This window comes from Protopterus annectens, chromosome 11.part0 (assembly GCF_019279795.1).
Source record: "Protopterus annectens isolate FY-2018-M chromosome 11.part0, PAN1.0, whole genome shotgun sequence".
NCBI classification, from domain to species: Eukaryota; Metazoa; Chordata; order Ceratodontiformes; family Protopteridae; genus Protopterus; species Protopterus annectens.
Window position 1 is genome coordinate 650497748 of NC_056745.1, and position 22914 is coordinate 650520661.

Below are 22914 nucleotides of genomic sequence, written 5' to 3' on the forward strand. Positions count from 1 at the left end.
TGTCCTATTGTTTATCAAATGTTGCTGAAGATATTTTCAATGTGAAGGGCTGGTCTGAATTGTAGGTGCATCTTACAATTACTGAAAATTTTTACAGTTAATTGAGACATGATGGCCCAAAGGAAAGGACTGAAAGAGCTGACATTGAAGGAAAAGGTTGATGTTCTACATTTTCTGGAAAGCAGCAGCCAAAGAAAGATGGCGGAACATTTTCGTGTTAGCAAGACCACAGTTAGCAACATCCAAAAACGTAAACATGAGCATTTGGAGAGATATGGTAAGGAAAGTGGAGACCTACAGTGGAAAATGAGGAAAACATCCCTCGATGAAGTCAATAAAGCCACATTAAGCTGGTTCAAACAAATGAGGGCAGTTAACACTCAAATCTCCAGGCTGATGATCCAGGAAGTTGCTAAAAAATTTGCACAAGAATTTGGGGTGGCAGATTTCTAAGCATCAAGTGGTTGGCTTGAGAAATTTAAACTGTGACATGAGATCTCCCAGAAAGTCTTGTGCGGTGAATCCAATGAAGTTCCAGCAGAAGTTGTGGAAGAGTTCATCAAAAAGTTCATCGACTTTGCCAGAGGCTTCAAAGATGACAAAATCTTTAATGCTGACGAGTGTGGACTCTTTTTCATGGTGATGCCTGACAGGAGCCTCATCATGAAGGGTGACAAATGTAAGAGTGGAAAACATTCCAAAGAACATTTCACAGTTCTGCTTTGCTCTAACTCAGCTGAAGAGAACTAAAGCCCTTGGTGATTGGTAAATCGGCAAAGCCATGCGCATTCAAGAACCTGAAGCCCAAAGACATCCCCATCACTTGGAGATTAAACAAATGCACATGGATGACCAGTGCCCTATATTAGGAGTGGGTAAGGGGTATCAACTGAGAAATGAAGAAGAAGAAATGGTCTGTTCTACTGACCGTGGACAACTGTCTTGGCCAACCGCAAGTGAATCATCTCACAAATGTGGCACTGAAAATTCTGCCTCCAAACATGATCTCAAAAATTCAACCTCTTGACCAAGGCATCATCAAAACATTTAAAATGCACTACCGAGCAGAGTTCCTGCAGTGGGTCATTACTAAAACACAAACCTGTGGTCCACCTGTGGAAGCAACTTCTTCCACTGCATCATTTAAAGCTCTGGCTGCTGTTCCTCTGGATCAGTTCTCCTTGGAATAAAGTTCAACCAGAAACAAAACAGAAGTGCTTCAAAAAAGCTGGATTTGTCACAACCAAGAGCACAATGTTTTGGCCCCATCAGACAGTCTATCTCCCATGGCAGAATTTGAAGGAGTAGATTTTGAAGGTTTTGTTGTAATGGATGTTGAGGTGGTAACCTGCAATGAACATGACCCAGAAGCAATTTTCCAAGCAATTTTGACCAAAGTACAGACCACTGTAAAAGTGCATGAAGCAGCTGATGAAGTGGAAGAAGCAAGTGGGGATGACACAGAAATTGTAGAGACTCCAAAAAGAGGATGCCAAACATCTGATAATGCAGCTGAAGTCATTTTCTGTGGAAAAATGCCCAGGTATGCTGAGTGGTGTAGCCAGCATTAAAAGTGATTTCTTGACTTACGTTTGTAATAAGAATAAGATACAGACCAACACTGACTCTTTTTATAGAAAGATTTTGTATGTCACTGTATGTATGATTTTAATGTTTTAATTATGTATGATTTCTTATGATATTCTCTAATAAAAGCTGTACAAGAAAGTAAAGCACATATATGTATCAGTACAGTAGGCCTAGTTCCTTATGTTGACCACCTCTGTATGTTGACCAATTTGTTACAGTCCCTTGGGTGGTCAACTTACAGAGGTTCTACTTGATTGCCATTTTGATTCAAGAGCCCTGCTGTTTATCTCACAAGACATAGTATGACTTTTTAAATGCTATTTGCACAATATGATTACTAAGAAAGTAAAGGGAGTATTGCTTTAGCAAGCCATAACGAAAAGCCTTTATAAAATATGTATCATAGACATGTGCATTTCTCATGTGCAATACAGCTAACAATGCAAAAGCATTTCACATGTCCATTGCATATATTTTACAGCCTGTTGCATGCACATTTACATTGGTGGTTCTGAACATAGTGCCTTAATATTCTATCCCTCTGCAAACTGAATACTAACACTAGCAATCAACCTAGGCGCACATGCTGTGATCGCCACCTATCATGGGGTGCAAGCAGCTCTGGCTCTGTATAGTTCATATAAAGCAAAGGAATGTATTCCACAAGATGCTGACATAGTCCTTTAAAAAAGTTAATAAACACAAAGGCTGGCATGGTACACCTGATAAATAGCACTTTATTAAAAGAATAACAAAAGGTAAGTATTCACATCAAAATGTTTCTTCAGAGGTTTAAAATGCAATGACATACAACACATTAAATAAACATAAAACTATTCAGCTGCTGGGATGAGATACATATTTAGTAGTTTGTCAAAGTGAAAACATTAAAATTTTATTAAAAAAAAAAAAAAAACATTCAATGACATGCATTTATACCTAAGCAGATGAGTTCAGGGAGGCTAAATCTTTGTATAGGAAACCACGGGTTAAAATTTTACTTAAAGGAAGATTGATACAGTATTTTTGGAACAGACTCTAGTCAATGTTGTGTCTTGCAACCTGACTGTTTTTGACAATAATCATATGTCTGAGGTAATGATTAAGGGTGGTATTAAGACATGATAATGCCTGGGGCAATGATTAAGGGTGGCATTAACACATAATGCCTGGGGCAATGATTAAGAGTGGTCTTAACACATGATAATACCTGGAGCAATGATTAAGGGTGGTATTAAGACATGATAATGACTGGGGCAATGATTAAGGATGGCATTAACACAATGCCTGGGACAATGATTAAGAGTGGTCTTAACACATGATAATACCTGGAGCAATGATTAAGGGTGGTATTAAGACATGATAATGACTGGGGCAATGATTAAGGGTGGCATTAACACATAATGCCTGGGGCAATGATTAAGAGTGGTCTTAACACATGATAATACCTGGAGCAATGATTAAGGGTGGTATTAAGACATGATAATGACTGGGGCAATGATTAAGGGTGGTCTTAACACATGATAATACCTGGAGCAATGATTAAGGGTGGTATTAAGACATGATAATATGTGGAGTAATTAGTGCCATGATAATGGTAGGAGAGTAAATAATGGAATATGCTTGTCTGCTGAAAAGAGTATAATTCTGCTGCAGGATACTACAAGATAAGTAAGAGGGTGTTAAGTTTGTTTGAGGACTTTCAGGTAGAACTGGGATTATGTTTTCACCTCATACAAATGGTTGTACTTAAGACAGGACAAGGAGAGATAATCATGGGAAAAGGGTTGTAAAACGTACCATGGGATAATGTATATCTAATGATGTCAGATACTATAAAGATGAATTCAGACTCACTGAAGAAAAGAACAGGAAAGATGTCGAGTAGGTCACTGGAAGAAATATGCTGAAAGGGCAGGTGAAATTGATAAGAAGTATGGTACAATACTTCTGGAGGCATTTAGGGATAAGTTTACAGAATAATGCTTTAAGTGACATGCCAACAATTGTTGACAGCTTGTATGGACAGAAAGAAAAGGGGGGATAAAGAAAGGCAGAATATAAGCTGAAGGAAAGAGATATATGGGATGCTGGATTTCAGGAGATATCTGGCAGCTATTACTATGGCACAGAAAATATGGGTTTGGGTGCATTGGGGAAAGGTAGATAGGGCTGAAGAGTGAAATATTTAATAAGCTAGAGGCAAATAGGGAATACATGGTTAAGAAATATGTTTGAAGGGTGGTAGACAGATGTGAGTTGGAGGAGAAGAGACTGTCGTATATGTGGAAGAAGAGGATGCTAAATGAGGGAGAAGCAAATTTAGTGTGATAGGAGATGTTAGATTTATGGAATGTGAGGGATCTGTTTGGGAATAAATGTAGGAAAGTGTAAGGATTTTAAGCAGCTGTAGGAACAGTTTGGATTGGAAACAGGGAGGTTGGTATTACACAGAAAAAGTTTAGCTGCGATTAAGAGGTGGGTGAGAGAATATGAAGGGAGGAGGCAAAGGTAAGGTAATGAAAATGCATGCATACAGTATGGGGATTATAAAAACAAGAACATGCAAAATTTCTATATACGGTTGGGAATTTTTAGGGACAAAATATACCCATGAGGTTACTGCATGAGCAATAAATGAGAACAAATGCCATTTGGTTGACAAAGAAATGTAAGTGGTGTGGGAAATGGCAAGGGTTTTATAGAATATTGAGCTGTGTCTCTGCCAACACAACACAACACAACACATGGGCCAATAAATGTAATTACCTGAGAAAAATGGTGATTAGCATTAGATGTTAAGCCATGCGATTCAGACACATGCAAATTAACCAATAATGAGATCTTTCCTCATTGTAGTTAATGAGTCTCTGTGTAATATTTTCTATGACAAAACAAGACTGACATGGGCACAACTCTTAATGCTGGCAATGGGGTTATTTATGAATCCTGGCATAATCTGGGCCCATCGAGCAAGTTTACATAACTCTAATTATTGATATTTCAACTTCTACTTCTGTTATAATGGGGAAAATATGAGTTTTATCAATGTTTACCTTCCAACATTTTATCAGAATTGGACAGCCCTATAAAGTATTCAGTAAATATTTCAGCCATGATATATTTGTTAGGTGTATAACATCATGGGATTTATTGGTAATAGTAACATATTTAATTAATTGCTTTTTATTAGCATAGGTTCACAGCTAAATAATAGGCTAGCTGCCCTTGCAGGACATTTTAAGCCTGTCTAATTTCCTTTTTTGTGCTTGAAATAACCTACCCTATTTTGTTATAGATTGGCCTTACCCATTCCGTAGTCAATAATTATATATATATTAGTCCTAGTGAGAATAACTGGGATCATGCTACAGATAATTTGCGGGGACCTGTGCATGTGATAAAGCATTTAGGACATGCCTCTGTCCATTAGTAATATGGGGGCAGTCCTGCGGTAAATTTTCTATATCCCATCCATAGATCTAAGTTGCACTAGAATATGGACATGGATGAACTTTGTCTTATGCGGGTGGGTATCCTCTGTGAGATATATCTGTCCCTCCAAACCACTCTGCTGATATTGCAGAAGAGGTTCAAATCCCTAGACCAGGTGTTTCTTGTGGCATTTGACTTGCTGATGTGCAGTAAATCCATCAGTAATGGGTCAGAGGAAGCCTTGTATGCCAGACACAGGTCACCCCTTAGAAGTCTGTGGGATATAGAGTATAGGGACAGGGCTTTGAGTCAGTCCATGCAGGATATATCGTTTAGGCAATGTATCCTTTTAGTAGGGTATCTCTTTGGCCTTTCCAGTTGTTGCAGGTATCTGGACAGATACATGCCAAAGTGATCATTGTATTCAATGAGTGGTCTAATGAGGGCTGAGTAAAGGGGGGGGCAATGACACCCCTAGATCTAGACATAATCCCTTTTTTACAAGCTGTTCAAAAGAGAGGGTGTTTCTTACAATAATGGACACAAGTTTTGTCAAAATGTTAGGTCACAGTTCGACTGCCAAATCCTACACTAAGGCACTGTACAAGCATATCCACTCATGCATAAATCGTGCCATTCCAAATAGAACCAAGACACTCTCCTCCAAAAAAAGGAAGCCAATCTGGTGGTCCCCTGCCATAAACAAGCTATACAACAGAAGGAAGAAACTGTTACAGAAAAAAGGAAAATCTCAGGATACAAAAAAACTCCCTTACCAGCCTCAGTAAGAAGTTGAGATCCCTCGTAAAATCCTCCAAAGCTAGTTATGAAAATAAAACTGCCAAAGATTCTAAGGACAACCACAAGGCATTCTATAGTTATGTCAAGAATCTAAATGGCAATACTCAGATATGCTCTGAGCTACAACAGAATGGCACTAAATATATTGATCCTAAGGATATTGTCAATATCTTAGCAGATCAATTCAGTGCCAATTTCATCCCCCTCTCACCCCCTAAAGGGCCCATCTCAATACCAAAAGATTGCCAAATGCCGGTAATCACAGCCACAAAGGTAAAACACTCACTCTCCAAAGCTAAGAATACAGCATCTATGGGATGGGACCATACGACATCCCGGGCTGTGTACTACATGAACTACAAAATGAACTGGCACCTCACCTAAGTGTCATGTTTAATCATAGACTCACCTCAGGCTTCGTACCCAATGAGTGGTGCACAGCTACAGTTATCCCACTCCACAAAGGGGGGTCCACCTTGGACCCTGGGAACTATCTTCCCATCAGCTTAATGAGCCTGATCTGCAAAGCCATGAAATGCATTATCATGGAACTTATAAACAAAGACATTGGCAACCTTCAAACACTGGACCCCACCCAGTTTGATTTCGTGAAGGGCCGATCTTGTCTCCTGAACCTGGTTAACTTCTTTGAATCAGTCTCCAGAGCTGTGGATGAGAGTAAGATGGTCCACACAGCCTTTCTGGACTTTGCCAAGGCCTTTGACACCATCCCCCACTCTGGAATCATAGATAAACATATTAAGCTGGGCATTAATCCCTACATCACTCGATGGGTTGCAAACTGGTTTACTGACAGATCCCACACTGTAAAAGTAGCCAACTCCAAATCCAGCTCCAGACAAGTGACAAGTGGAGTACATCGGGTTCAGTCCTGGGACCACTCTTGTTTGGCATCTACTTCTCCGAAGTACAGGCCAACACCAAGGGACTCTGGCTAACAAAGTTCGCAGATGACTGCAAACTTGGAGCCATTATCGAATCCCCAGATGATGTGGATATCCTACAAAAAGGGCTTACAGAAACAGATGCTTGGTGCCAGAGCCATGGGCTCAAGCTCAATGCCGAGAAATGTATAGTTATCCACTTTAGAAAAAAACATGTACCCATGAATTAGCACATAAGTGGAAGTACACTAAACACCAAAAGTGTGATAAGGGACTTAGGGACACAGGTGGACAGTGGTCTCACCTTCGATAACCACATCACCACAACAGTCAGGAAATCCTTCTATGTGGCAAATCACATTACTAAGGGCTTTTCATCCAGGAAAAAGGAGGTCATTGTCCCACTGTACTCATCCCTCATTAGACCCATTATAGAGTACAACGCCCCATTTGGTATGTACCTCACAAGACATCTGCAACAGTTGGAAAGGCCACATAAATACCTCACTAAAAGAATCACAGGCCTAAAGCAGATGCCCTATACTGACCGTCTAAAAAAACTCCAGCTATACTCTGTCGCATATTGTCTACTTAGAGGCGATCTCTGCTTAACATACAAGGCTGTGTCAAACCCAGAGCTGTTGGACATGCTACACTTAAAGAAATCCCAAGACCTCAGAGACATGCACTCCAGGGATTTAAACCTGGTCATCACAATGAAAAAAACATGCTGGAGGGATAAGGTCCTGTCCCAGAGACTCCCCATACTCTGGAATAGACTGCCCATACATGTCAAGCAGAGTGCCTCTTTGGTCCTCTTCAAAAGGAACCTTGATGACTGGATGGGAGATAGAAAATTCACCCCGGGGATGATGTCAATCACTCTGCTAGACAGGGGACCAGGGAAGTAAATTTACTGGGAAGAAATAGCCAGGGAACTGTTATGGCTAGGCTTGTATAAGCCCAGGGGGTGATAGCCTAGTACCAGCCTATGAACCTATGAACCTATGAACATAAGTTCTCAAATCCCAAACAACTGGGTCAACTCTAAGGGGCGTATTGTCATTGTTGGTGTTCCCTGGGGTACATGACTTCCCAAAGGATACAACCATGCAGTTTTTGGCATTTTATTTCAATCCTTAATTTTGACACCAGTTACTTATTCGGGACAAACCTTCCAGCAGGACAGCTAAGTCATTTGGGGATTCAATGACTACTCCTAGCTTGCAGTCATCTGCAAACTTAATCAGCCAGAGGGCTCCATATTGAAATGTTGACACTTAAAGTACCAAAGCTGAAAAAAAAAATGAAAGCACAGGAGAACAGCAGTTCTTGAAAAAATCACTCTTCTCCTTAAAACTTCTTTTTTTTGGGGGGGGGCAAGCCTCCCCCCCCCCCATGTCAAGGGAGCAAGCCAACCCCCCAGAACTTAGGTATACCAGCTTCAAGACTGCCATACTTATATATATTAGATATATGCCATATCTTGAATGAACTGAGTTATCTTGAATTAAACTGCAAGTGCAAATCTAGTAAAAAGTGCTGCATCAAATGGGATCTTTGGAATTGTCTTATTATAGCATAACTTTAGCAACTGCATTTTTATACTATGAAATGCTGACAAATAATGGACTAGATATGGTGTCTTGACATCTAAGGTTAAGAATGCTGGGTAAAGGGTGATTTAGAAGAAAGATATGAATAGGCTAGAAAAGAGGAATAAACTCAGAACTATGAAGCACAAGATAAGTTATTACAATTAATTTGTGGTCATAATACAAGTAACTAACTAAACTAGACCACATAAATCATTATACTGAGTACTGATCTGAGTGACGTGGACTATGCATAAAGATTGCAAAGGCTGTTGTATTGTGATATTATATTTAATAATGTTCTTTTGTTAAAAAATAAATAAATACAAGTTAGTTAAAACATAAAGCCCTTTATGAGGCAGAATACTACATCAAGGTCAGTTACCACAGCGACTTTCCGGCTCCCAGTTGTTCTACCTAGATGGGCATATAGCCACTGCTGTACCCAATTATAATCCATTCTCAGCACTTAGACCCTTTGTACACCATTTCTGGCAAATAACCTGCTTTTAACTACAATCATCTTACATACAATTCACACATATAAGACAATGTGCATGACTTTCCCCCTATCAAACTTCAGATTACATCCTTCTTTCACACCCTTCTCACATTGTATCCAAAGAATGTCAACAACCATAAACTTTCCCTACATAATTGTACAATTTTCATACTTTGTATAGTGAAAAATAGTAATACAAATGATTAGCAAAATGATGCTGCATAATTCTGACAATTCATACTATCTGAAGATAAATACTAATACAGAAAAATATAATAAGCCACTTAAAGGTTCATTTTTAGCGAGTATACAAAAATGTTAAGATTGTTCACTTGCAGTCTCTGCAACCAGGAAAAAAGTTAAGAACTCTCAAAGCAAACCAACAATACTGAAAGAACCTTAACTTTAAATTTGAAAGAATCTACTATTAATTGTCCACACAAAGTCATATAAACTGTTCAGCATTTCTGACCCTCAGTAGAAGATATGTCTGATAGATTCAGTCACCTGTTCTCTTACAACAGTTACTTTGTTGATAGGATAGTGCAAAGAGTATTAGTGGTCACTAAGCAGTTAAAGAATGTAATTACTACAGGGTATACTACTTCACAGCATTCACTTGTGGCCATCCCAGCTCTGGCAGCACATTGACATCCAAATTCAGAACTAGCACTGGAAGGCTGCATGGACTTCAGGCGGGTTCAGGCACCTAGGCAGCAAGACATTTCCCTGTGGTACATTTGACTGGGGACACACGGCTGAAGTGACATTCAGCTGCAGAGAAATATGGCTGTTTGCAAATTCCCTGTGGGCAAAGAAAAGCGCACACTGCCACGCTCACAGCTTTAATAGCCAAATGCTGGTGGCAAAAGAAGCAATGAGTGTTGTGCTCAGTGTACAGTACATACTTATATAACTACAACATGTAGAAGTGTGCTACAGCATGGAGGAAATCCTGCAGGCTACTGTAGTCACATTTATGCTCTAGTATGCATTTTAGGTAATGTTCCCTAGACACTGTGAATGGGATAGTGGTCCACACACTCTAATTATAAAAGCACTGCCCATTGTGCACTGCAGTTTTACTGCCACTTACATACCCTCTGGCCAGCCTGCTGCTGATGCCTGCCATATTGCCTGCTGTCTCATGTTCCCTTGGGGACCATGGATATTGTTTTCCCGCTGTGCATTTGGTTATTAAAGCTGTGGGCATGGCAGTGTATGCTTCTCTTTGCCCACAGGGAATTTGCAAACAACCATATTTCTCTGCAGCTGAATGTTACTTCAGCAGTGTGTCCTCAGTCAAATGTACCACAGGGAAATGTCTCGCTGCCTAGGCGGCTGAACCCACTTCAGGCAGCAACACTGAATACAATGTTTTCTCCTTCTGAAGCCTTTCAAGTCTTTGAATTTATTACTCGGGTTTGCTTTCATTTCCTTATTTATTTCGTATGTTGACCAGGCAGTCCCAATGAACCTTGGAGTCTCTTCTATAAATACATCATGTGGAACTCCCGTACAAATAATAAACTGCCCCTGCTTGTTTAGCAGGGTACCAGGCAGTCCCAATGAACCTTGGAGTGCTTTCTATAAATGCATCATGTGGAACCCCGTACAAATAATAAATTGCCCCTGCTTATTTAGCAGGGTCTAACCTTGAAGACTGCATGGGCACCGACAAGTTTACACCCTGGTATGACTGACACGTTTTCCTTTTGAATGTCAGGAATACTTCTTGAGGGTAGTATTTGGCAAGGCAGACATGGTCTTCAGGCTTACTTGTTGGTAGTTCATATGAACCTAGGAGCAATCATTGTATAAATACGTAAATTACAACCATTTAAGGCAAATAAGTAAAAATGTCCTGACATGTTGATGTTATACCGCCTATCATAAATAATTTTACAAAAAATAGTCACAAGTAGATTAAACAGGTAGCAGCTCAAAATAGGACCATCTGAAATGTACATACATGCATATACAAATTTATACATGAAAATATGTTACTGGCAGCGGCCCATGTCCGTTACATCAAGTACATGTATACATGACACTGGCAGGGACCCACATTGGTCCATGCTGCCAGGCTTACTGAACCTACAATAAACTTAGCCAACCTTGTTTTAGAAACTTCCAATGATGGTGCATGCTTTACACATATTGGAAAGACACCTCCAATTAGAAGAACACTTTTAGAAAATCATTTAATTCCTGCAGCTGTCATATTGACACCTTCTCAAGACTTTATTGGAGCTGCTTAAATTTCATGGCTCTGAAATTTGATACAGCTTGAAGTACTGATATTTCCTCTCAAGATTTTATTAGAAGTTTTAAGTGTCATACCTCTAGAACTTGATGTAGATATAAATACTAATATTTCTTCTCAAAATGTTATTGGAACTACATAGGTTTCCTGCATGATAAGCTAAAAGCAGTGGTGAGGTAGTCCATCTTGGATTGCCTGAAATACTACAACCAATTCTCCCTGTGTTCTGAGATTTGCAACGTAGAAAAGATTTAGTTTATTAAGCAAGTTTAACAATTAAGGCTGGAAAACCCTGAATTTTCAGAGGTCACCTATTTCTTCTATTTTTTCAACCAAATATTTCTTCAACACTGACCAAAGATGTCTGTATGTATTTATTTACTAACTTACTTACTTATTCCATTTGTTGACCGAAATGATCTGACTAAGCTGCAATAGTCCCTTTTCAGTGGAGGCCTATAGAGAAAAATCCAATGTACAAAGAATAGTTTATCAGTCATTTAATGCAAAAATAATAAGAATGTAAAGTTAAAAACAAAAGAGGTATCGCTATTGTATTTACAATACTGTGAATCCAAGAAGGGAAGACACAAAATAGAATTAGCCTATTGTGTCACCAGAGAAGGAAAAGTAGCATGTATAAGGATTGGGCAAGGGTACAAAAAGACAGGTGGAAAACAAAGGAGCCATCAAAGTTAAACGGAAGATACAAAGATGGAAATAAAATGAAATGAGAAGAGGGAGACAGAAAATAGTACAGTTATTGTTATAGCTATGTTAGCTATATTATAGCTATTATTATTAGCATGATAAAATATGAAAACATTTAGAAGGGTTCATAATCATTTTTGGTTTTACATAAATGGCAATTCCAATTTTGCGTGATATGTTCTTTGAGTTGAACCAGGGAAGTTTTAATATTCTGTTGAAGCCTTAGCTCCCATATCCCAGGACTAATCTTATTAAGTTCATAAAAGCTGGAAACAATACTGATATTGACCTAACCTTTAAACCCATTAACAAACCTCTTATAATGTTTTATGTTTTCCTCTCATAAGCTCCCTATGTGCACGTGAAATGACAGTTTGGATGTCATACAAATGTTCATATACCCAATCATACATTTGTATGACATCTGTTTAAAGAAATTATCTAATGCCTTGGCTAAACACATAGAGGGTTTTTGTGATCATAGTTTTAAATTTCTGGTGTTGGAACAATTGATAAAAAATCCAAGAGGTGGTCCCTGGCAGCTTCTGTTGGAACTGAGAGAACTCTATCGGCAAATATTGCTTAATGCTGACCACTGGCTGGGACTCAATGAACTGACTTCACTGTCTAGTGTGTTGAAACTAAAGGGATTACAAAGATAATTTTGTATTTTTATATGTCTCTATTGGTTATAAGAAGAAGGTTTTAAAAGGAGCAGGGTTATGTAAAAACATGTAATAACAAGTAATTTTTGACTTTTACAGTTGTTATATGTACAAATGTTTTATGTTAATAGTGAACAGTTTGCTTTTAAAGACAAAGTTGAGTTAATGAGGGATGTCATGTGACTTCTTGAGTTAGTATTTAACTGAACTGTGAGTAAAGGTGAATGATCTGAAGAAGTCTAAAAATAGTAGGACGAAAGTGCTTATTCTTTGTATTGGTTTATTAAAGTTTTGGTACAAGTAGTTTGGGTCATGGTGCTGTTTGCTGTTGTTCATCCTTCACATCCGTTTTTTTTATTTCTGGAGTTTGTTTTATTTTTTTAGTGGTTTGTCAAGTATATTTTAAGCCGGCATTGCACTTTGAGTACTGTATTTAACTAAATTATTGCTTCATTTTTTTTGATTTTGCTGTTGAGACTGTTTTATTCTGCACTTTGATTTTTTTTAGTACTCCTGCTTATAGAGCATAGACTAGATTCAGACTTCAGACTTCAGATTCAGGTATCACTTGAGCACTAAAACCAGCCATCTTACATTAAGATGGCATCCTTTCACCCTTGTGGCAGAAGTGTGTAGCTCAGCACCCATGTGAGTTGGGGACTTCTGGAAAAAGACTCAGTTTTGGGCTTTCCTATGGGTTAGTTTGTGTTAACTTTGCTTGTATTTAAGCCTCACATTTGTGTGTAGTGGCACATTGTGCAATGGGGTTTAGCACTGTCATGTATAGATGCAAAGACATTTTTCCCTAGATATCAGCAAGTCAACCCTCCCAAATTCTCCTGCTGCACTGCGAGCAAGTCAGTTGTGCACTGAGAACCGCTGTTACAGTTTTTCAACCCTAACTTTTTACAGAATAGACCACTTTGTTAATCCCAGAGCAAAACCTGGTCTAACTAGCCCACTTCCCACTAGTAATTACAGTATAAACCTGCCAAAATGGATGATCAGTTTCCCTCCATTTCTCTGGACAGCCTGATTAACATGGGCATCCTGAGGCAATGTAGCAATTGCCTCATGTATACTGACAACCACTTAATCCTAAAACAAACAAATACAATATATGAGAGATGTATTTACACTATGAAGTTGTAATCAATTCTCTCACGTAACAACAAATTAGACATCAAACAGGTTGCCAGCACACATTCATCACCTCTTGCACATAACAAGCGCACAACACATAAACCCACATATGAGTAGGTGCTCACTAGAAGCCTACCAAAAGTTTAGAGACTTCCCAGGCATAAACCTATTGCACATACTGCAGAGACAATAAAATGCACTACACATCATAACACACACATATACCAGTGTCTCAGCTAATAATCCCATAAGGTAAAACACCTCAAAACCAAATGTCCTGGTCATAGGTGACTCTATAGTGAGACACACAGCTGTTCCCCTTATCAGACTGGACAAGGAGAAGGTCACAGTTAGCTCCCTGTCAGGTGCCAGGGTTCATCAAATCATGCATGCACTCAAGTCTCTCAACAAGTACCATTATGACTCTGTCATAGTCCATATTGGGGTGAATGACTTGAGACATACCTCTCTAGACTATATGAAGACAGACATGACTGAACTCTCAGATTATGTGTCCCAGGCAGGTATGTCCCTGGCCCTAAACAGCATTCTACCTTCATCCAGGATGATGCCTCAATATAATCAAAAAATTATTGACTTCAAAAATTGGCTAGCTTCTGGTGTCAGTCCAGGGGGATCCACTTTCTGTCAGCCTGGGAAGACATTGTCAACAGACCACACTGCTTTGCCAGGGATGGTCTTTAACTGTCACCTCTTGGTTTTCAGTTACTGGCAAATATACTTGCCTCCCCCATAGTGCGTTTTTGGGCAATCTCAAAACAATGAAATTTCTGACATAAAAATAATCCACTTGTGACAAACTCAAGGTTATGCTCTTAATGATAGGAGTCTAAACAGGAACCTGTACTCCCTGGAAGCACCCCTCATCTTGGAAGATGCTGATGTCTGTGCAGTCACTGAGACATGGTTCAAGGCTGCAGAGAGCACCATGGCCATGCAAGGCTACAATGCCTTCCATAAATTTGGACCTCAAAATGAGTGTAAAAGAACTAAAGGTAGATGTGTGTCCATCTTCATTAAAGACAAATACACCCCAAGACTGGTTAAACAGTGTGACTCTCTTGAGCTACTCCAAGTTCAATTAACTGTAGGTAAACCCCCCTTACACATCATTGTAAGCTATAGGTCCCCCTCCATGAACCAAGAGAAACACACTGCCTACTTGGACTTACTATAGTCACTTGCTATACAGCCAAACATCTTGGTCATGGGTGACTTCAACTATCCTTCTATTGACTGGGAGACATATATGAGCACAAACATGCTCGGCCTGAGATTCCTTTACTTTGTCAACACAAATTATCTGAAACAGATAGTCTGTGACCACAAGGGGCTCAAATGTCCTTGCCTTAGTACATGGTGGAGGGGGGGTCACTGCACTGCCCCATGTGTGTTGTCATCTGAGGTAAGGTCCAATCATAAATCAGTCTCATTCAAAGTAAAGATTGGACCTGACCTCCACACAGGAGCTAAAAAAATGAAACATTTTTTTCCAAAGCAAACTACAGCCTACTAACTGATGGTATAAATAGTTCAAGCTCCCTGCTATCACAACCAGCAAAGACTCCTATGCAGAGGTGTACACAAATGCATTTATGCAGCTGTATAAATTTGGCAGTACCTGTACGGATCAAAACAAAGAAAACAGCCGTCCTGGTAGACCTCAAGTTTAAATAGGTTTTATAACAAGTGAAAGAAGCTGATATCTAAGAACAAGAGGGAACTGACTCAGCAGACGAAGAATACCCTCCACAGCTTGAACAAGCAAATCAGATATCTTGTAAAGTCCTCTAAAGCTAATTATGAAGCTAAATTAACATCACTAGCTAACAATAACCATAGGGCATTCTTTAGCTACATCCGAAATCTAAAAGGGAAGACCCAGTTTTCTGCCAAACTAGTAGTGGATGGTACCACTCATACTGACCCTGAGGAAATTACCAACCTGATACAGACAGATTTGGCACAAACTTCACCCTTCTGTCCCCACCAGTCATACCACAAGGCATACCGACCACCAGTCCTCTACCTGATATCTCTAAAGAACAGGTCATAACTGTCGCTCATCTGGTCAGGATAAAACAGACAAAGATTTGTGGGTTTAGTTCAAGCAGCTTTATTGCACACAAACACATCAGGAATGAGGCTTTGTAACTTAAACTTAAATAAACTTATAAACAAACTAACTACCACACTCACACATGTTAACACTCTGGCTGTTGTCTCAAAATGGCAGTGCTGCCTGCACATGCTCACTATTTATATGCACATGCTTACATCTGGAAATGCTTCTTAAAGGTACATACACACTCTGTTCTACATCCTCCCTCTTTGAGAAATGATCCACATACGAAATGACAGTATTCAATGACATGCAATTTACAGAAATGATTGTTTGACATGCAATTATACAGAACGAATTCTCTGACATGCAATCATACAAAATTAGACAAATGTAAAACAATCACGTCCAGGTTGCTGTGTATTTTTACACTATGTCTAGAAATACGACCTGATCTTGTAACATAAAAGTCAGAACTGGATCTAGCAACAGGGACTGTCTTCAAGGAATGTTCAACTTTGGGAACAACTGGGACATCATCAGGAACGGGAATGGATACTGAGACATGTTCTTTGGTATGAGCATTGTCAGGGTTGCTCTGAGATCTAGAGTCTGTATCACAGGTACAATGCTGCAATATCATTTCTGATACTTAAAGAAGATGTCTGTGGTTTCTCTTGTATTCTATACCCTCAGATTCCACTAAGTAGGATCTCAGCTGGGCCCATATACCTCTCACTTGACCAATCATATCAAAGCCTTTCGCTGTTTGCATCCTCACTGTCTCTCCTTTTAATGGACAAATAAATCTGCTACTTTTATCGTAGCTGGACTCATGAGAAGAATGGCTCTTAAAATGTTGGGCTTTGATTGCTCTGTTGTTTTTAGCATTAGGTACCAACAAACTAAAGCTAATAGGCAAGGTTGTTCTGGTTTGCCTAGATAGAAGTCTTGGAGCAGGCGAGCCTAGTTGGTTGTCATGGGTTATATTTCTGAGATTAAGTAAATTCAAGAAGATATCAGTATTGTCACACTTTGACCTATCTAGTAACTGCTTTTTACTCTGTACTGCACATTCAGCAAGGCTGTTTGGTTGTGGGTATTCAGGACTACTAGTAACATGAATAAAGTCCCACTCTTTTGCAAATCTCTGAAACAATTGACTGGTAAACTGAAAACCACTGTCAGAAATAACTTTGTGTTGACTACCATGGACTGAGAAATGACATTTTATCATAGTAATAACAGCACTGGATGTTAGGTTAGGTAGCAAATCAATCTCAAACTAGTTCAACTAAGAGTCTATCAACACTATGTAATGCTGATTGCTCCACTCAAATATGTCACTGGCTACTGTTGACCAAGGTAATTCAGGAATTAGGCTTAGATGAAGTGGCTCTTTTTGCAAATGTGGTTTAGTATTGTTGCACACTGAACAAGAAGAAAGCACTTTATCAATGTCCTTTGCTAGAGAAGGCCAAAATACTAGTCCTCTTGCACTTCTTTTGGTAGAATCAGAACCTGGTTTGTCATGATACAAAATGTGAACATATTCACATTGTAAGGAAGTAGGAACAATAAATTTTGGGCCTTTGAAAGTGATATCATCTTCCATCAGCATCTCATCTCTGTATGGAAAGTAAGGTTGTACTTCTGGCAGTACACAGGATTGCTTTGACGGCCATCCTACATTGATGAAGTGGTTGAGCTTTTGCAAAATTGGATCAGTCTTTGTATAATCTCTTAGCTCATCAAGTCTCATGGTAGAAAAATTCTGCACTTCCATGACATCAAAGTCAAAATTCTCTGCATCAAGCTGTTCCATGGTATTTCTGGGTGATCTGGATAAGGTATCAGCTAGATAAAGAAGTTTGCATTTTATATAGACCATTCTGAAATTATACTTTTGCAATTTGAGCAACATTCTTTGTAGTCTTGCTGGAGCTGAATGCATAGGCTTCTTTAAAATAGTGACTAGAGGGTGATGGTCAGTTTCTATCTAGATAGCTCAGCCATAAATATAATCATGGAACTTCGGACATGCAAACACAATTGCCAAAAGTTCCTTCTCAATTTGAGCATACTGCATCTCAGTTTGGGTAAGAGTTCTAGATGCATAGGCAACAGGTCTGCATTCTTGAAGAATAACTGCACCAAGAATGATCTTTGAAGCATCACAGGAAAGAACTACTGGTTTGTGGACATCATACTACCTTAATATAGATGGGTTGGCAATTTGCTGTTTGAGGTTATCAAATGCTCTCTGGTGTTGTTCTAACCATGACCGTGCAACATTTTTGCATGCCAGCTCTCTTAAAGGTGCTGATAACTCACTAATGTCAGGGATAAATTTGCCCAAATAGTTATCCATGCAAAGAAAACATGGCAGGGCATGGACTTTGTCTGCAGCTGGCATTTCAAGAATGGCTGCTTGCTTGGAAGGGTCTGGTCATTAGCCTGTACTGGTAAATAAATGACTTACATAAGTAACTTCTGGTAATCTGAATTTGCATTTCAGAGCACTGAGCTTTAAATTCACTTCATGTGCTCTGTCTAAAACTTTCCTGAGGTGTCTGTGATGCTCTGCTTCACCATTGCCTCCAACCAGTAAATCAACTATTACTGCACATGGGTAGCCTGAAAAAAATTGCTTCATTGAAAGACTTCACAGGCAGAATTTATTCCAAAAGGCATACTGAGGAACCTGTACCTACCAAACGGGGTAATGAATGTAGTCAGTAGTGAAGATTTGTGATCAAGCTTTACTTGCCAAAATGAGCTCTTTGCATCTAAGACAGAAAAAAACAATGGCATTTGGCATGAAAGTGGCAATCTCCTTGACTATACACATAGGATAATGAGTTTTTTTAATGCCTTGTTCAAGTCTCTTGGGTCAGTGCATATTCTGATTTCATCTGAATTTTTCTTATGAACACCTGCATGGAAGACACCCACTCAGTTGGTTCTGTGACTGGACAAATCACACCTTGCTGCACCATTTTGTCTAACTGGACCTTGACTTTGTCCTGCATAGCTATTGGAACTCTCTTTGCTGGTCTAACCACTGGACTAATCTCTTGGATCTACTGTCATGGAGTACACAACTGGAAGTTTACCTAGCTTGTTGTCGAAAACATCAGAATACTCTGAGAAAATAGCAACAGTAAAGCTGGAACTGGGACATGTGCTTACATGATGGACTTCTTTGGTAAAAGAAAGCAGTTTCATTCTCAGACTGTCTCTGAGACGTAATAATGACTGCACATGTCTTCTGACTACATAAAATTGCAATCTGCAACTGTTCCTAACCGAATAGCATGAAAGCACTACTGATCCTTCGGTTTGAATCTCCTCACCTTCATAAGCAACAAGCTTCGCATAATTGGCTAAATTAAGTTGTTCACCAACCCTCACTTTAGTAAATGTTTCTGCTGACATTACATTACACTTTGAACCAGTGTCTACTTTGAGCTCTGTGAGTTTACCATTGATCAGAACAGTACAAAATACTTCGTTCTTTGCCAACAAATTTACTGTATTAACCCTTTCACCGACCACTGGTACACTATCTACATAGAAAGCAGGGTTGCAGCTTTCTACATGATCAACTTGCCTTTTTGAGTGACCTTTCTTAATAACTGAATGAGGCTTGCTTAATTTACAAAACTTTACATTTGTGGCATTGCTGACCAAATGTTAAGCACTTCTTTCTTTTAGACTCATGACTGGCACCACAATTACAACAGTTAACAATAAAATTTGACTTGGGTTTTGCTGACTCACTCATACTGCACTGAGCATGCCCTTTTTACTGAGCTACTCCTGGAACTTGCTAGAAAGCTATGATGTTTCCCTGGTAAACCCGAAGGTGTTGCAGCTGCCATGTGCTAAGGCATGTTTCTGCTTGTCGTGTGTTGCATGCTGTTTATGCTTGCTCTAGAGGCTGTTGAAACCATGCTCTTATCATTTACAGGCATGCTTGTGTGCCTTTCTGTGAGCTCATGGATTTGACAAATCTCTATGGCCTTGCTTAACGTTAAATCACTGTCATGAAGCAAAATCTTTCCCACTGTAGCACTATTAACATCACATACAAGCATGTCCTTTAATTACTCATCTTTCAAGTCACCAAATCTGCACATTTTGGCCTTATTTTTCAGGTCAGTGTTATAAGCTGCAAATGTGGCTTTTGGTCTGTTGTATAAAATAAGTGCCCCTCTAATGTAACATTTGTCTGGGGATTGTTTATTTCTCTAAATTTATGTTTTAAGCACTCAGGGTCCTCTCTTGATTCAGCTGTTACCACAGTATGGTGGTTTTCCCCCTCTTCTGCATATACTGCTGGTGCATACACAAATAAACACTCTCTTTTAATGGCCTCTAACCCAGCTAAGTTAAGCAAAATGAATGCCCTTGTAAGTGCATCTTTGTCAGAAAAATCTGCTTATATAAAAATATTGCATTCCTGCTCAAATACTCTCCAGCTCTCTGCCATATTATGATCAAACACAAGTGGACTTGGTCTGCGAAATGCCTCTGCCATATCAACACACAGTAGTGAAGGTGCTTGAAATTATGTACGAACATACACATATAAATATATATGCCAGAACTTTATGCCAGTACTTGTAATTATACCTAATAGCATAACAAACTATTTGAAATAACTGCACTTTGCCAAATAAATCTCCGTAGCACAAGAACACTTTGAAATCACTGTACTTTGTCAAACCACTCCTTAACAGTGTAAGAAATACTTTGAAATGGCTATACTTTGTGAATAAACTGTAACAGCAGAAGAAGCTCAGAGTAAGAAACACTTCGAGATGAATGCTCTTTGCAAATAAACTGCACACAGCACAAGAATCTTTCAAAATGCCCTTACATTGCGAAATAACTCTGTACAGTGTAAGAAACACTTTGAAATGGTGGCACTCTGCGAATAAATGTACACAGCACAAGAAACTTTTCGAAATTACTGTACTTTGCGCTTTGCAGTATAACTATACTTTGCATCCAGTAAACTCTTTGAAATAACTGCACCATAATAAAGCACACACACTTTGCAAACACTTTGCACACTCTGAGATACTTTGAACAACTCTAGTTATGCTTTTAATGGCTTCAGTCAATGTGAAATAGTAGTTTGTGCCCAAACATGGTCATTTACTAAAAAAACATGCAGTTGCCTTGCTCTTTAAGCTTAATTTGCCCTTTTATTGTACTCGTTATGCAGTTTTAACCTCTTATCCTGCTCATTATACTTTTCTTGTGCCCGTTGTACTTTAAACATGCTTGTTATGCAAATGAAAGGTAATTCTGAGCCCCATATGAATATCTCTGCTAGTTTTATCAAATATCATAGTTTCAAAATTTCATTTAATTAATATGCATTTTGTGCCTTTCGTTTGATTAATAATATGTTTTGTACTACTTGTTTGATTAATAATGCTTTTTGTGCCTTACAAATGCTCTTTTTCATTTCTTTGCCAAACAAATCATCTGTGCAAGTTTTTGTTTATCTTAAGTTCATTTCTGACCTTTTTTGTTTGTCTGATCTGTTTCACTCAACCAGCTTAATCAGCCTTCACCTTCAACTCTGCAATAATGGCTTGAAGAGGTTGTTCTCTTAATCCTGGTTCTGACACCATGTCACTCATCTGGTCAGAATAAAACAGATGAACATTCGTGGGTTCAGTTCAAGCAGCTTTATTACACATAAACACATCAGGAATGAGGTTTTGTAACTTAAACTTAAACGTATAAACAGACTGACTACCACACTTATACATGTTAGCACTCTGGCTGTTCTCTCAAAATGGCACTGCTGCCTGCACATGCTCACTATTTATGCGCATGTGCTTACATCTAGAAATGCTTCTTAAAGGTACATACACATGCTCTGTTCTACAATAACCGTGTTCTCCAAGGCCAAAAACTCGGCCTCTATGGGACTATATAACATCTTAGGCTGCTTACTAACCAGTCTAAAATAGGACCTAGCTGAACCACTTGGCACTCTATTTAACCACAGCCTAAGCACTGGCTTTGTTCCAGCAGAGTGGAAAACAGCAGCAGTAATCCCTTGCACAAAGTGTCCATCAACCAACCCTGGGAATTATAGACCCATAAGCCTAACTAGCATTATCTGCAATGCCATGGAAAGAATCATCATGGATCTTATTAACAAAGACATAGGCAACCTTAAAACTCTTTACCTGACCCAATTTGGCTTCATTAAGGGCAGATCATGAATATTAAACATGGCACATTTCTTCGAGAATGCCACTAAAGCCCTGGATGAAGAAAAAACAGTACATAAAATTACCTCTTAGACTAGAGAATGTCACTAAAGCCCTGGATGAAAGGAAAACAGTACATATCACCTATCTTCACTTAGCTAAGGCCTTCGACACAATCCCCCTCTCAGGTATCATTGAGAAACTCTCTCAGCTGGAGATTAACCCTTACATCACTACATGGATAGCTAACTGGCTCACTGATGGAATGCATACAGACAAAGTTGGGGATTCCACTTCTACCAGTATATCAGCTACCACCGGTGTACCACAAGGATATGTGCTGGGCCTTCTACTATTTGGAATCTTCTTCTTGGAGATCCAGGCAAAACTAGACGGCACATGGCCTATCAAGTTTGCTGTCGATTGCAAACTAGGTGCAATCATTGAGTTCCCTAATGATATTGACATATTACAAAAAGGGATAACACAGACAAATGACTGGTGTCAAAGCCATTGACTTAAACTAAATGCAAAAAAGTGCAAATTACAATGTAGACAGTACCCTCCTAAGTTCTAACCCAGTGGTGTTGTGTGAGATTTGGGAACACAGGATTATAGCAACCTAAACTTCAATCACCATGTGTCCACAGTAGTAAGGGAAGCCTTCTATGTTATGCATCTCTTAGGTAAAGGCATCACATCCAAGACTAGAGATCTTATAACTCCTCTGTACTCGACCCTCATCAGACTACTAATAGAGTACGATGCTCCCTTCTGTATGTACCTCACCAGACAGCTGCATCAACTGGAGAGACCACAGATGTTTCTCACCAAGAAAATACAGGGCCTCCAAAACATGACCTACAAGGAAAGACTGAAAGTGCTGTCACTGTACTCTGTATCTTATAGGCTACTGATAAGCGGCCTATGCCTGGCCTATAGAGCAGTCTCTCTGAACCAGCCGTAATGGAAATGC

General features: G+C 39.2%; 1 protein-coding gene across 1 annotated transcript in view; it reads right to left on the reverse strand.

The window, feature by feature from the left end:
* The window catches only part of WNT7B (Wnt family member 7B), a 1045953-nt gene that overhangs the window by 769343 nt on the left and 253696 nt on the right, over positions 1 to 22914 (reverse strand). The gene's annotated exons all lie outside the window — the stretch shown is intronic.